General features: G+C 36.7%; 1 protein-coding gene and 1 long non-coding RNA gene across 3 annotated transcripts in view; one reads left to right on the forward strand and one right to left on the reverse strand.

Annotated features, from left to right (window-relative positions):
• The window catches only part of mid1 (midline 1), a 144,531-nt gene extending 136,488 nt beyond the window's left edge, over positions 1 to 8,043 (reverse strand). For both annotated transcript variants that reach the window (XR_012385703.1, XM_073913317.1), the window contains exon 1: positions 7,611 to 8,043. The gene's annotated coding sequence lies outside the window, so the exon portion shown is untranslated. The remainder of the gene's footprint in view (positions 1 to 7,610) is intronic.
• LOC141376238 (uncharacterized) overlaps positions 1 to 15,000 on the forward strand; it is an 86,992-nt gene that overhangs the window by 70,835 nt on the left and 1,157 nt on the right. Inside the window, exon 2 of the long non-coding RNA XR_012385712.1 lies at positions 7,072 to 8,071. This is a non-coding gene — a long non-coding RNA (uncharacterized lncRNA). The remainder of the gene's footprint in view (positions 1 to 7,071; positions 8,072 to 15,000) is intronic.

Raw genomic sequence — 15,000 nt, forward strand, 5'->3', positions numbered from 1 at the left:
ACACATGCACTATAGGGGAAATGATGAACTAAATTGGATGTGTATAGGTGTTTCCCAGGATTGGGTTGCAGCTGGAAGGGCATCCGCTGTGTAAAACATATGCTGGAATAGTTGGTGGTTCATACCGCTATGTCGACCCCTGAAAAATAAAGGGACTAAGCCAAAGAAAAAAGACAAACACACACAAGCATACAATTAAGTGCACACACACACACAAACGCATACATGCACACACACACAAACAAATGCACACACACAGAAACATAGACAAACGCATACCAATGGGCGCACGCGCACACACACACACACACACACACACACTTAACAACACACAGTTAAGCACACACACACACACACACAAATGCATACACGCGCGCACACACAGACAAATGTGCACACACACACACACACACACACACACACACACACACACACACACACTAACACTAACACTAACACACAAACATGCATATACACACAGAAATGCACATACATACAGACAGACACGCGCGCAAACACACTTACACTGTGCACACTCACACAGTTAAGTACACACACTTACACAGACGCACACACAAACACACAGACAAATGCATGTGCACGCACACACAGACAGACAGACACATACAAGCACGCATACACGCACGCGCAAACACACACACACACAGAATCACACAAGCACACAGATGCACAGAAACACTCACCCATAAACACAAATGTGCGTACAGAAACACAAATGCGCGCACGTGCACACACACTCATAAACACGCACAAACACATTCGCACAAACGTGCACGCACACACACACACTGGACTCCAACAGATGTAAATAAGAGGAGTTGTCAGTGTTTCAGTGAGCGTCTGCTGCTGCACATCTGCAGATGTGTTTGTCATGTTCTCGAGGGACACACACACACACACACACACCTCCCTCTCTGAATAAAGGCTTCGATTGTTTTCCAGACTCTGTTCAAAAGAGCCAGATCTCCTGTGAAACACGTGTGTGATCAACAACACACACTTTCTAGAGCTGTCAGAGCAGGACTGAGCGCTCACACAGATCAGTCAAAACAGTCATATTCATATTCCTGTTCATCTGAACACTCCTTAAAGGGACAGCTCGGGTGGGCCATTTATATGGAGACACCTTAATAAAATGTGAATGGTTGGAGACATTAAGCTATCTTGATATTGAACATCTTGAGCTACCAGTGGGCTGTACAAACCTGGAGCTCTTATTTATTTAATGTCTTGAACATGACACAGTCTAATATCATGTTTTATGAATGTCTACACCTACTCCAACCCTAAACTCAACCTTACAGTAACCTGATTTGTGTTGTCTACTCCATCTGCACCACCTAAACCCAACCTACTTGTGGTGTAAGTCCCTCCCACTTGGAGGTCACCCAACCTACTTGTGGTGTAAGTCCCTCCCACTTGGAGGTCACCCAACCTACTTGTGGTGTAAGTCCCTCCCACTTGGAGGTCTCCAGGCTGCAGCAATACCTTCTTGGTCATCATGACGAAGACAAAATAAATGAGTTATTAAAACTATTATTTAAAATAAAACATTAAAAGAATTAGACGAGGGCTAATCATTTTGCCTTCATCACTTTACTGTCACTTTGGATCACTTTCTTGCAGAATTTGTCAAATAAACTTCAGAAATCCCATCCATAATACTCTGAAAACACTCTTATTTTTCAGCTGACACATTTCTGGCCACGCCCACATTTAGATAGAACCAATCAGTTCCTTTGGAATAAAATCAAGCCCCGCCCTGTCGATTCTCTCTCAGCAGAAGATCACAGCAGCCCTATAGTGTGCAGCCCTACTTCAAACCAGTTTGAGTTTCTTTCTTCTGTTGAATACAAAAGAAGATATACTTAAAGAATAAAGATAAAGAACTTGGCCTGTCACAATAATCAATATCTGGACTCATCACACAACACATGAACATGAGCTCAATCATTTTTGCTGATGCAATATACAGGGTGGGCCGTTTATATGGAGACACCTTAATAAAATGGGAAAGGTGGGAGACATTAAGCTATCTTGATATTGAACATCTTGAGCTACCAGTGGGCTGTACAAACCTGGAGCTCTTATTTATTTAATGTCTTGAACATGACACGGAGTCTAATATCGTGTTTTATGAATGTCTACACCTACTCCAACCCTAAACTCAACCTCACAGTAACCTGATTTGTGTTGTCTGCTCCATCTGCACCACCTAAACCCAACCTACTTGTGGTGTAAGTCCCTCCCACTTGAAGGTCACCCAACCTACTTGTGGTGTAAGTCCCTCCCACTTGGAGGTCACCCAACCTACTTGTGGTGTAAGTCCCTCCCACTTGGAGGTCACCCAACCTACTTGCGGTGTAATCCCTCCCACTTGGAGGTCTCCAGGCTGCAGCAATACCTTCTTGGTCATCATGACGAAGACAAAAGAAATGAGTTATTAAAACTATTATTTAAAATACAACATTTAAAAAATTAGACGAGGGCTAATCATTTTGCCTTCATCCGCAAATCACTTTGGATCACTTTCTTGCAGAATTTATCAAATAAACTTCAGAAATCACATCTATAATACTCTGAAAACACTCTTATTTTTCAGCTGTGACACATTTCTGGCCACGCCCACATTTAGATAGAACCAATCAGTTCCTTTGGAATAAAATCAAGACCCGCCCTGTTGATTCTCTCTCAGCAGAAGATCACAGCAGGGCCGTCTGTCATCTGAGTGTGAATGACAGTGTGCTTTAACTATATATTAAACCTGTCTCTGGGTAACTGTCAGTGATCTGCATGTTCACAGCTGCGCTGCAGATCTGCCTCATAAAACTCAACCGCACGTTAGAGACAAGAGAAATACACGTGTTTCAACACGACAGCAGCATATTCAGACAACAATCAGTCTGATTCTACAAAGAAGGGAAGAAATTATTTCAAAGAAGATTTAATCTTTATCTAAAACAGGAAAAATTCTTTTATCATTAAAAATATTATTTTTTATCCCTCACTCAATATATTGATGTTTTTGTGCCCAGGATAAATTTACAAAAAAATTGGTAAGGAAAGTCATTTAAAGCAAAAATAAAATAACTATAAATGCAGACATATATAAATAAATCACTTATATTAAAAATACGTAAAAGAAATCAACTAATGTTTTAGAAAAGTGTCTAATGCTGAACATAAAACAGGTCACTTCGAAGAATGTCCAAGCTGCTGTTTTCATGCCTTCATATTCATTCATTCATTTTCCTTCAGCTTACGTCATTTTATTCATCAAGGGTCGCCACAGTGGAATGAATCGTCAACTCATCCAGCATATCTTTTATGCAGCGGATGCCTTTCCAGCTGCAATCCAGTATTGAGAAACACCCATGCACTCTCATTCACTATGGTCAATTTAGTTCAGTTCCCCTATAGCGCCTGTGTTTGGACTGTGGGGGAAACCGGAGCACCTGTAGGAAATCTCACGCCAACACGGGGAGAACATGCAAACTCCACACAGAAACGCCAACTGACCCAGCCGACGCTCGAACCAGCAACCTTCTTGTTGTGCTAACCACTGAGTCACCATGTCGCCCCATACCTTAATGATGAAGGGAAATTTATAAGAAAAAGAACATCGTAATATTTGTACTATTTTACAAAATATTTTAAAGTAAATACAGTCAAATTAGAAATGCATAAATATATAAATACTAGATCATTTAATGTATAAACTATGTCAAATTAATAAATGAATAATCATTATATCATAATTACGCTGAACATATAAGAGGATATTTTGAAGAATGTTCAAGCTGCTCTTTCTTTTTCATGATGGAGGGGAATTTATCCTTTTTTACTGCAATTTCAAGTAATGTTTAAACTTTTTTATTAAATATTTTAAGTAGTTTTATGTGAAAAAAATAATTATAAATGCATAAATATATAATTAAATAAATTATATAACTGGAGAAAATATAAATATGCAACATTAATGAAGTATATAATAACGATGAAGATATAAAAGGGCATTTAGATGAATGTTCAAGCTGCTCATGCTTACATGCAAAATGTTTTATCACTAAAACGAATCCCAAATTGGGCGTCACGGTGGCGCAGTGGGTAGCACGATTGCCCCATAGCAAAAAGGTCGCTGGTTTGAGTTGCGGCTGAACATAAGCTGAATAAGTTGGCAGTTCATTCCTGTTGAATGAAGGGACTATGTCAAAAATGAATGAATGAATGTTCATAAATTCAAACTAACGTAATATTCAGGCCCGTTGCCAGCCTGGGGAAAGGGGTGGTTCTTTTTTCTCAAAAAGTGGACCTTTTTTCAGCTAATCTCATTTTCTTTTTATTTTTTAATAATTATTTTTTAGGGTTTTTCACCTTTATTGATAGGACAGTGAAGATATAGAGACAGGAAAGTGTGGGGAGCAGACATAGGGGAAGGATCAGCAAAGGACCTCGAGACGGGAATTGAACTCGGGTCACTGCGAGCACCTCGGTGCTATGTGTCAACGCACTAACCACTAGGCTATTGGCACCGACACTGATCTCATTTTCTATTTAATATTGAGATTTAAACAATGTTGTGACCTTTTAAGCACTATTGTTGAATTAGTTTGCTGGATGGTCAGCATATCAACACTTTTTGATGTACCAATACCAAACATATTTCCTAAAGAGATTTAAAACAAAGAAATATGATAAAATACTTATTTTTAAAATACAAATTTATCACATGACATATCATTAGAAAAAAATAAATACATCCGTTATTTAAATACAAAACTGTAGCCTATGGTCATTTACTAGGCAAATAACCAACTGGCCAGCACATCCAAGTCCTCAATCTGAATTTCTCCATTTGAATAATACAAATGAAAACATAATAATAATAATAATAATAATAATAATAATAATAGTAATAATGTAGAGCTGCACAATTTTAATAGCCTCTCTTGTAAAAAAAAAAAAAAAGTACATTTGAAAATTTATGGATAACAACAATCCGCTTGTTAAGTGTGACGTCACGCGAAGCGGCTTCTGGGTCCAAGGGCTCTATTCAACTGAATGGGGAGACTCATGAAATGTTAATAATAAACGTTTACAAAGCGATGTAAAACTTTCGAAAACCACGATTATTAATATATATGTCCATGCCTAATATCCGATGGCCAGAAAGTGATTCATTTTTTGAAAAATTTGTTAAAATTTTGGTATTTGTGATGCAGCAAGCCCAGAGATTGTTGTGTACACTATGACTTTATATAAAATTAACTTTAATGTGAGATATGAATAAAAAATGATCATGAACGAATAATTTTTCAACTCAAATGAGTGGCGGCTTGGACCCGGAAACAGTATTACATACGTCACCAACACGTCACTACTTAACAAGCGGATAGCCAAAATAGTACTTAAATTAACTTTAATATAGACAGCTTTTAGTGCTTCACACCTTTTATTTGTAACTTTTTGTTTGATAAATAAGGTCCAAGATTTAGAATAAAAGTTACTAGTAAAATGTTTTCTCTATTTAAAAACAATAGGGTATATGCCGAAGCATGCTAATAGGACTTGTAATTTGCCAGTAACCTGGGTTAAGCGCTTTCGGTGAACTGTATGCCAATGCAAAATCGGCGCGTTTAAGGTATGTTTTCCTAAAAAATCAGCAATCTCCACTGGCTGAGTGATATCTGATATAAAGTGGGTCTCAGATTGTACAAGAAGCACTGCATTAAATTTCATTCCCCCCCCCGCCATGTTTTTATAATATGAGCTTTTATTTTACGCCAGTATATTCAATCCATGTGTTAAGCGCTTTATTCAACTGAATGGGGAGATTCATGAAATGCTACTAATAAACGTTTACAAAGCGATTTAATACATTCGAAAGTCACAATCGCAATATATTTGGTTATGCCTAATATCCAATTGCCAGAAAGTGATTCATTTTTTATAAATTAAATTTTTTAATTTTGGTATTTATGATGCAGCAAGCCCAGAGATTGTTGTGTACACTATGACTTTATATAAAATTAACTTTAATGTGAGATATGAATAAAAAGAGATCATGAACGAATAATTTCTCAACTCAAATGAGTGGCGGCTTGGACCCGGAAACAGTATTACATACGTCACCAACACGTCACCACTTAACAAGCGGATGGAGCTTCTGCGCTAGCCTGGCGCGTGCAAGTAAACGGATTTTTGTGTCGTTTTACGCTTGAGCAACTAAATGAATGCCAAAGTCTGTTTAACTGATTGTATTTTAATGACATTACAACATCCATGCTGTAAAAGGAATCGTATACAATGGAAAAAAAACTCACAATAACAGATCACCGGAAGTTTATAAGTATAGGAACACTAGCTCGGCATATCCGCTTGTTAAGTGTGACGTCACGCGAAGCGGCTTCCGGGTCCAAGGGCTCTATTCAACTGTATGGGGTGACTCATGAAATGGTAATAATAAACGTTTACAAAGCCATTTAATACTTTTGAAAATCACGATCGCCTCGAAAGCCTTTCGAAAGTCCATGCCTAATATCCAATGGCCAGAAAGTGATTCATTTTTCTTAGAAATTGTTACAATTTTGGGATTTGTGATGCAGCAAGGCCAGAGATTGTGATGTACACTATGACTTTATATAAAATTAACTTTAATGTGTGATAAGAATAAAAAGAGATCATGAACGAATAATTTCTCAACTCAAACGAGTGGCGGCTTGGACCCGGAAACAGTATTACATACGTCACCAACACGTCACTACTTAACAAGCGGATATCCAATACAGCAGCGAAAGATGTTTTCTTGCACAGCTGGATATTGAACTCATAACAAGTATTTGTTACACCGAATAATTATACACCGAAGCGACAGCCAACAGAGGATTCTGCTTGGCCTGAAAACCTTTTTCTAGGAGTTATTTTCACTATTTATGATGGCATAACGGTCAAAATAGGACAAATGAGCTCATATGTATGGGATAAATTCTGGACCTTTGTCTATGAGGGGTGGGTCTTCTAAACCATCTGACCCCCCTCCCCTGGCTACAGGTATGAATATTTTTATATAATTGACCATCAAATGTGTGCAGTATAGGGTTAATAACAAGAAAATGCAGCTGGTTGATTTTTGTGTTTTACTGAATGAAAGTCACTCGGTTTGGAGACATTTGATGATTCAATGTACATTTAATTCTGGCTGAACTTTTTCTTAAAATTATAATAACAGACCTTAAAACAGCAGCAGATTTGAGGTTTCCATATCCTCACAGCGATTTTTAGGATTTTTCCAAAAGCTTTCCTTTACTTATCTGGGCCTAGAAACCACAGCTTTAAAACTCCTGTGACTTACAGCTTTTCCAAGACTTTACAAACCAGCATTAAACTGCGACGCATGCTCAGGGTTGCCAGGTTTTTGCAACAAAGCTAGCCCATGGACAATCAAAACAAGCCAAATAATTGATTAAAACTCAAAATATGTCACCGCCCATTCCTAAAATACGTATTTTACATTACTCTATGCATTATACGCAGACTCTTCTTTAAAAATTACTTTATAGTGGTACTTAAAAAATAAAAACTCATCCTACCTTACAGCAAAGAGCAGTTAGCGCTATCCCATGAGACTTCCGTTAGCATTGTGGCTTCCGTATTCCGTCCAGTTAAAAAAATAACGCATAGTGAATCCCAAGCTTGTGAAGTTAAAAATATATATATTTAAAAAATCTAAAACAAACATTAAATATGTTGATAGTATCATAATCGACTGACTTTCTTCGGTAGATTACATTAGCAACAATCCGAGAGTACTGCCAATCTGTAACCATGGAAACGAGTTTCTCCTCTAGAGTTTCTGCAACAAAAGTGTGCCAACTTTTTACTTACTAGCACTTTTCTACATAGATAGAACGTACATTTGACAGAGTACAACATTTTAACACAATATACAATTATATATGCATTTAATTGATGCGTTTAAGTCGTGGAATTAAAGACAAGTGGTCAAAAGCAGCCCGATTCTACAGGAAAACCACGGATTTGGCAACCCTAGGTTTGTGTTTCTCTCGCCACAACACGGTTTGCCATGTTTTAGTTTATAAGCACAGTCAATGTACATTTAATTTGCAGATTTTAAATCACTCGACACATCCAAACAGAGACACTCAGCAAACCGCTTCTCTCCTGTTATTATATGATGTTTGCTGGGTTTAAAACTAGCATAAAGGCTCTCCCTCTGGTCTGTGTTGAACTGAAATCTTGTGTCTCCCTCTAGTGGCTGATTTCATGATGTATCTACGAAATCTATTTATAAAGCGTGAATATCCCACTTTAAAAACGTAGAAATGAATAACAGTGAGCTTATAGCCTAAGTATAGCTTATATTAATACACAATTTGTGTATCACATCCGTCTCCTTCCCATTTTTACACTTACATTACAGTGTTACTCTCAATTTACACCTTTTTTTTGTCACATTCAGCCTAGGGTCACTGTTGAAAAAACAGCTGAAACCAGCCTGGTTGGTTGGCTGGTTTTAGAGGGGTTTTGGCCACTTCCAGGCTGGTTTCCAGCCATTTCCAGCCTGGTCTTAGCTGGTCAGGCTAACAGCTTGAGCAGCCTGGTTTACGCTGGGCATAGCTGGTTTTGGCTGGGCTCCCAGCCTGATTAGGCTGGTCAAGCTGGTTTTAGCTGGTCATCTCCCAGCCTGACCAGCTAAGACCAGCCGAAACCCCACTAAAACCAGCCTAGTTGATCAGCTAAAACCAGCCAGACAGCAGGCTGTTTTTTTCAGTAGGGGTACTAGCAATTTCTGAATAAAACACTGTTGTTGTTGTTGTTGTTGTTGTTATTTATACTAGCAATTTCTGAAAAATAAAACCCTCAAATTTAAAGAAAAATACATTTATCTCATATTTAAACCTCATAATATATTCAATATCGGTACTATTGAAGCATTTACATAAATATTATTGGCGACACGGGGGCTCAGTGGTCAGCAATGTCACCTCATAGCAAGATGGTCGCTGGTTCGAGTCTCGGCTGGGTCAGCTGGCGTTTCTGTGTGTAGTTTGCATGTTCTCCGGTTTCCCCACAGTACAAACACATGTTCTATAGGGGAATTTATAAACTAGATTGGCCGGACTGGGTTGCAGCTGGAAGGGCATCCCCTGTGTAAAATATTTGCTGGATAAGTTAGCGGTTCATTCCGCTGTGGCGACCACTCATGAACAAAGGGACTAAGGCAAAAGAAAATAAATGAATGAATGAATAAGTATTACTACTTTACAGCCATCATAATATAGAGTTAAACCATATTGTATTTAATCAGCATTTATCATGAATGCAGGAATAATCAAAAAGAAAATACCACGTTTTTACTCTGGTATTATATTTAGCTCATAAGGAAAACCTTTCACTCAGAAATGGCAAAAATGGATCAATATATATTAAAAAATTCATAAATATTTAGTTGATTAATAAGCAGCTCTTTAAGGATTTCTTGTCTTAATTTGTACTTTATTATTTTATTTGACTTTTTTATTTTGTAACCTTTGTGCTATTTACAATTATTAATAAACAAAAACATATTTGTGTACACTGTTGTGAAAATAGAAGATCAAACTCAGGAAAACAAAACCCAGCCGTCTGAAGAAAGCGACTGTTGCTTCCTGTTTTTCGGAGAAAACATGCATGGGAAATAAAACAATAGACTAAATAAAACCCCAAAGGAAGCATGACATAAACATAAATACACAATGTTTACAGTCATTTGTCATACAGTAATGATGTGAAATAAATCTTTGATGCTGTGCTTTAAAATACATTCATTTTATTGTGTTTCAGAACACAGACACGTATGACTACAGGAAGAAAATACAACAGCACAATCTAAAGTGGTTTTGCAATGGCTGAAATGATTCCTGTGCACAAAACATGGCCAAACTTCACAATAAGGTTCCATTAGATAATATATTTACTAATATGGACAGAAAAATTCAATTAAAAGATTAAAAAAAAAAACATTTATTACAGAATTTATTCCACTAAAATATATTCCACTACAATGCAATATAAAAATACGTTTATTACAGCATTTGCTCCACTAGAGGGCGCTGTCTATATTTTTGCAAACCTGAAATAGGTTATTGAGGATACATTTTGTTATGCTTTTTAGATTATAAATCCACTATTGAGTGCTGTATTAAAGTTTACAAATTGGAAATATGTTACTTAGGGTATATTTTGTTGTACATTTTAGATGACAAATCCGCTAGAGGGTGATTTCTTGATTTGTGCAAATCTGAAATACACAGGAAACGTTTCGTTGTTTGTTTCAGATGACGAATCCACTATTGGGTGCTGTCTACATTTCTGAAAATCTGAAATACAGTAGTTAGGGTACGTTTAGTTGTACGTTACAGATGACAAATACACTAGAGGGCGTTGCCTACATTTTGAGAAACGTTAAGTTTACTTGGGGTACATTTTGGTGTACGTTACAGATGACAAATCCACTAGAGGGTGCTGTCCACATTTCTGAAAATCTGAAATACATTACTTAGGTTACGTTTTGTTGTACGTTACAGATGAGAAATACGCTAAAGGGCGCTGTCTACACTTTGAAAAACGTTAAATTTACTTAGGGTACATTTTGCTGTACGTTACAGATGACAAATCCACTAGAGGGCGCGGTCTACATTTTTGATAAATGTTACATTTATTTAGGTTACATTTTGTTTTCATTTTTAAATGACAAATACACTAGAGGGCACTGTCTTCATTTTTGAGAAACGTTAAATTTACTTAGGGTACATTTTGTTGAACGTTACAAATGACAAATACACTAGAGGGCACTGTAAACAATTCTGAAAATCTGAAATACATTACTTAGGTTACGTTTTGTTGTACATTACAGATGACAAATCCACTAGAGGGTGCTGTCCACATTTCTGAAACTCTGAAATACATTACTTAGGTTACGTTTTATTGTACGTTACAGATGACAAATAAGCTAGAGGGTGCTGTCCACATTTTGAGAAACGTTAAATTTACTTAGGGTACATTTTGCTGTACGTTATAGATGACAAATCCACTAGAGGACGTTGTCTACATTTTTAAGAAACATTAAATTTACTTAGGGTACATTTTGTTGAACGTTACAGATGACAAATCCACTAGAGGGCACTGTCTTCATTTTTGAGAAACGTTAAATTTACTAAGGGAACATTTTGTTGTACGTTACAGATGACAAATACACTAGAGGGCACTGTAAACAATTCTGAAAATCTGAAATACATTACTTAGGGAACGTTTTGTTGTACGTTACAGATAACAAATACACTAGAGGGCGCTGTCTACATTTTTGAGAAGCATTAAATTTATTTAGGGTACATTTTGTTATCATTTTTAAATGACAAATCCACTAGAGGGCGCTGCATTAATTTTTGCAAATCTGAAACATGTGATTTTGGGTAAGTTTTGTTGTACAGTTTAGATGACAAATTCATATTTTTGTGAATCTGAAGGTACAACAAACATATTTAATACTTGATAAGCTGTTTTGTGGTATTTATTTGGTGTTAAATATGTTAAATACATCACTTAGGCCTCATTTTGTTGTACGTTGCAGATGACAAATCCACTAGAGGGCGCTGTCTACATTTTCGAGAAACTTTAAATTTACTTAAGGTAGATTTTTGCTGTACTTTCAAGATGGCAAATCCACTAATGGGTTCTGTCTTAATTTTTGCAACAAATTCACTATTGCGTGCTGTATTATTTTTTTTACAAAACTGAAATACGTTACTTGGGCTATATTTTGTTGTACGTTTCAGATGACAAATCCACTAGAGGGCGCTGTCTACATTTTTGCAAATCCGAAATGCATAGAGTACATTTTGCTGTACATCACAAGTGGCAATTCCACTAGAGGGCGCTGTCTACATTTTTGCAAAACATTTGTTACATAGGGTAAATTTTTGCAAGCTTATAATTTATTTGTTGATAATATGTACCTGTAAATATCATGAATGTGTAAAGGAACAACAGTTGTTGTCGTCATAATGCCCCCTAGTGTTCATTTTACCTACAAACTGCAGTCAAACAATTTCTGTCTCAATGATTTGGTCTAATAGTAATGATTTGTGCCAAGTAGCTATGTAATAAATGGGATAATGTACATCCAGTCGGTTGTTACTGCAGAATAAACCTTTCCTTCTTATACAAGAGCTGCTGGTAAACCCGTCAGGCTTTATTTTGCAATAACAACCTGCTTGATACACATTATCTACTTATAATGGAACCTTATTTGAAAGGGTGACCCAAAACACATTGTACAGCAATGCATGAGAAAAACAATGAACTCTTCTAATACAGTGTGAACATTATAAACAATGATTACTTTCTTGGATACAAATAACTGAGCATCAAAATATATAACATTTGTTTTTTTTATAAAAAGCAACATGATCAACATTATATTGCTCCTGACTGTACAAATATAAAATATATTTAACTATACTGACTTATTGCTCATGTAAAGGACGGGATTGATCGTAATGTCTTATTTGATGATCTAAATGTGAAATGACCTCAAATATAACGTCTTTTTAGAGGCAGGTATTACTTTATAAAAATATAAGAAGATAAATATGTTTTTTTAAGGATAATGTGCATCAATGAATCACAGATAAACAAAGAGCAGAAATATGAAGTAGGAAATTATACGGACTTTGAACATTATTCATGCCAGCTTGTTTCTGATATGTTTCCCAGTGGTGGGTTGCATTTGGAAGGGCATTCACTGTGTAAAACATATGCTGGATAAGTTGGCGGTTCATTCCACGAAAAGAAAATGAATGTGTCTGATTTTATATAAACATAATAAAAAAGGTAACCATGACCTTTTAATCCTACGTGTTACTTATGATGGTTTTTTCCTCCTAAGAAAATTTAACATCCTAAAACAAATAATTTCAACATTTTATCTCAACTTCAAGAGAAATAGTTGCAAATCTGATTAAAAAAAAACTGAGAATGATGAAAAAATGTGACTTTTTTTGTCTTCAGACTTTCTGTTTACCTTAATTTATCTTTTTTTTTTTCGTCAGAATTGCACATTTCCCTGTCAGATCTGATTTAATATTTTGCAATTAGAATTTCGAGCTTCAATGGAAAAAGTCAGAATTGTAAAAAAACAAAAGTTAAGATTCAATAGCAAAATTAGAGATTAAAGAATATTATTACAACCCCAAATCAGACAACGCTGGGACAGAATGGAAAACGCAAATAAAAAAAGAAAGTAGTGATTAACAGATTTACTTTGGCTTATATTTCATTGCAAACCATATAAGCACAAAATATTTGATCTTTTATCTGGTCAACCTCATTTCATTTGTAAATATTCATCCTTTATTTTCATTTAGACCTACAACACAGTCCAAAAACAGGGCTAGTAATCAGGTAAACTGGTTAAGTAATGATGTGATGTGAAACAGGTGATGTCAACAGGTGATTGTGATTATGATTTGGTACAAAAGCAACATCAAGAAAGGTCTAGTCCTTTAGGGAGCAAAGATGGGCTGCGGATTGTTTGACAACAAATACAAAAGAAAATGATTAAACTATTTAAAAACAATGTTCCTCAGAGAAATACATTTGCATATTTCACCATCAACAGTGCTGAACATCATCAAAAAATTAAAGGAATCTGGAGGAATTTAAATGCGTAAAGGACAAGGGTGCAAGCTTAAGCTGAACAACAGTGATCTCTGATCCCTCAGGCAGCGCTGCATCAAGAATCCTCATTCATCTATAAGCCAGATCACCACATGGGCTTTGCCCTACTGTGGCAAACCTTTGTCAAGTATCACAATATGAAGTTACATCCACAAATGCCAGTGCAAACTCTATTGTGCCAAAAGGAAGCCCTATGTTAACAGTGTCCAGAAGTGTTGTTGACTTCTCTGTTCTCAGAGAAATCTGGGACGGACCATCACACAGAGAAACAAGTACTGTGCTCAGATCAAGCAGTATTTCAGGTATCTTTTGGGAGAAATTTTCTAGACTATTTTCAGACACAAATCCAAAAGCCAGAGTCTGTCACTGTTGTGTCAGCGCCCTTGGCAAAGGTAGCTTGTGCTTCTGCACTGCAAAATAATATTTCTGTAAAATTTATAAGGGTTGAATTTAAACAAACAAATTCAATTTAGTAGTTTTCAACTTATTTTGTGTTTAAATTTAACCTAAATTAAGCTGTTTATAAACATTTAACTTAAAAAAAAATGTTTAGTAAGTCCAAGGAATCATGTTTGAATCATTTTTTCAGTGTGTGATGCACCCTTAATGCTGAGTACAGAGATTTTGGAGTGCAATCTGCTGCCTTCTTTTCCAAAGACGCTCATGCAAATTTCAACAAGACAATGCAAAACCCCATTCTGCACATTCATTTCTTCATTCTCTATTTCCACCTGGGCATACTCATTCTGAGACCTCTAGAGATTATGCAGCGTCATTGATGTGATCTAAGATCTGTGAGGAGGTGATGCCAACCTTAGAGAACTTCTTGTGATACCCATAATCCTGGACCAGGCTGTATCCTAAGCTGATGCTGTGGTGATCATAGAGAAATGAAGAGGATACGACTGATTCCTGTAAGACCCCAGTGACAGACGAGTCTCCGCATTGATCCCATGGGCCAGCCTGAAAACCCGCCGGTTACCTACTCACACCTGCAGCTTCTCCACGATGGACGTCCGGCATTCTACAGCCTCCAGCGCCTACACTGCAGCTCTGCACAAGAAGTTTGGCCAGAGAAGAAATGGTCGTGCCCAACTGAGCCTGGTTTCTCTCAAGGTTTTTAATCCTTCACTTTGGTCAATTGGTGAAGTTTGTTTCTCCACTGTCGCCACTGGCTTGCATGGTTTGGGACTTGTGGTGCTACGCATCGATGGATTTGCTCTTCAGTGTTTGGACTTTCAG

The sequence above is a fragment of the Danio rerio genome, chromosome 9 (assembly GCF_049306965.1).
Source record: "Danio rerio strain Tuebingen ecotype United States chromosome 9, GRCz12tu, whole genome shotgun sequence".
In the NCBI taxonomy this organism is placed as follows: domain Eukaryota; kingdom Metazoa; phylum Chordata; class Actinopteri; order Cypriniformes; family Danionidae; genus Danio; species Danio rerio.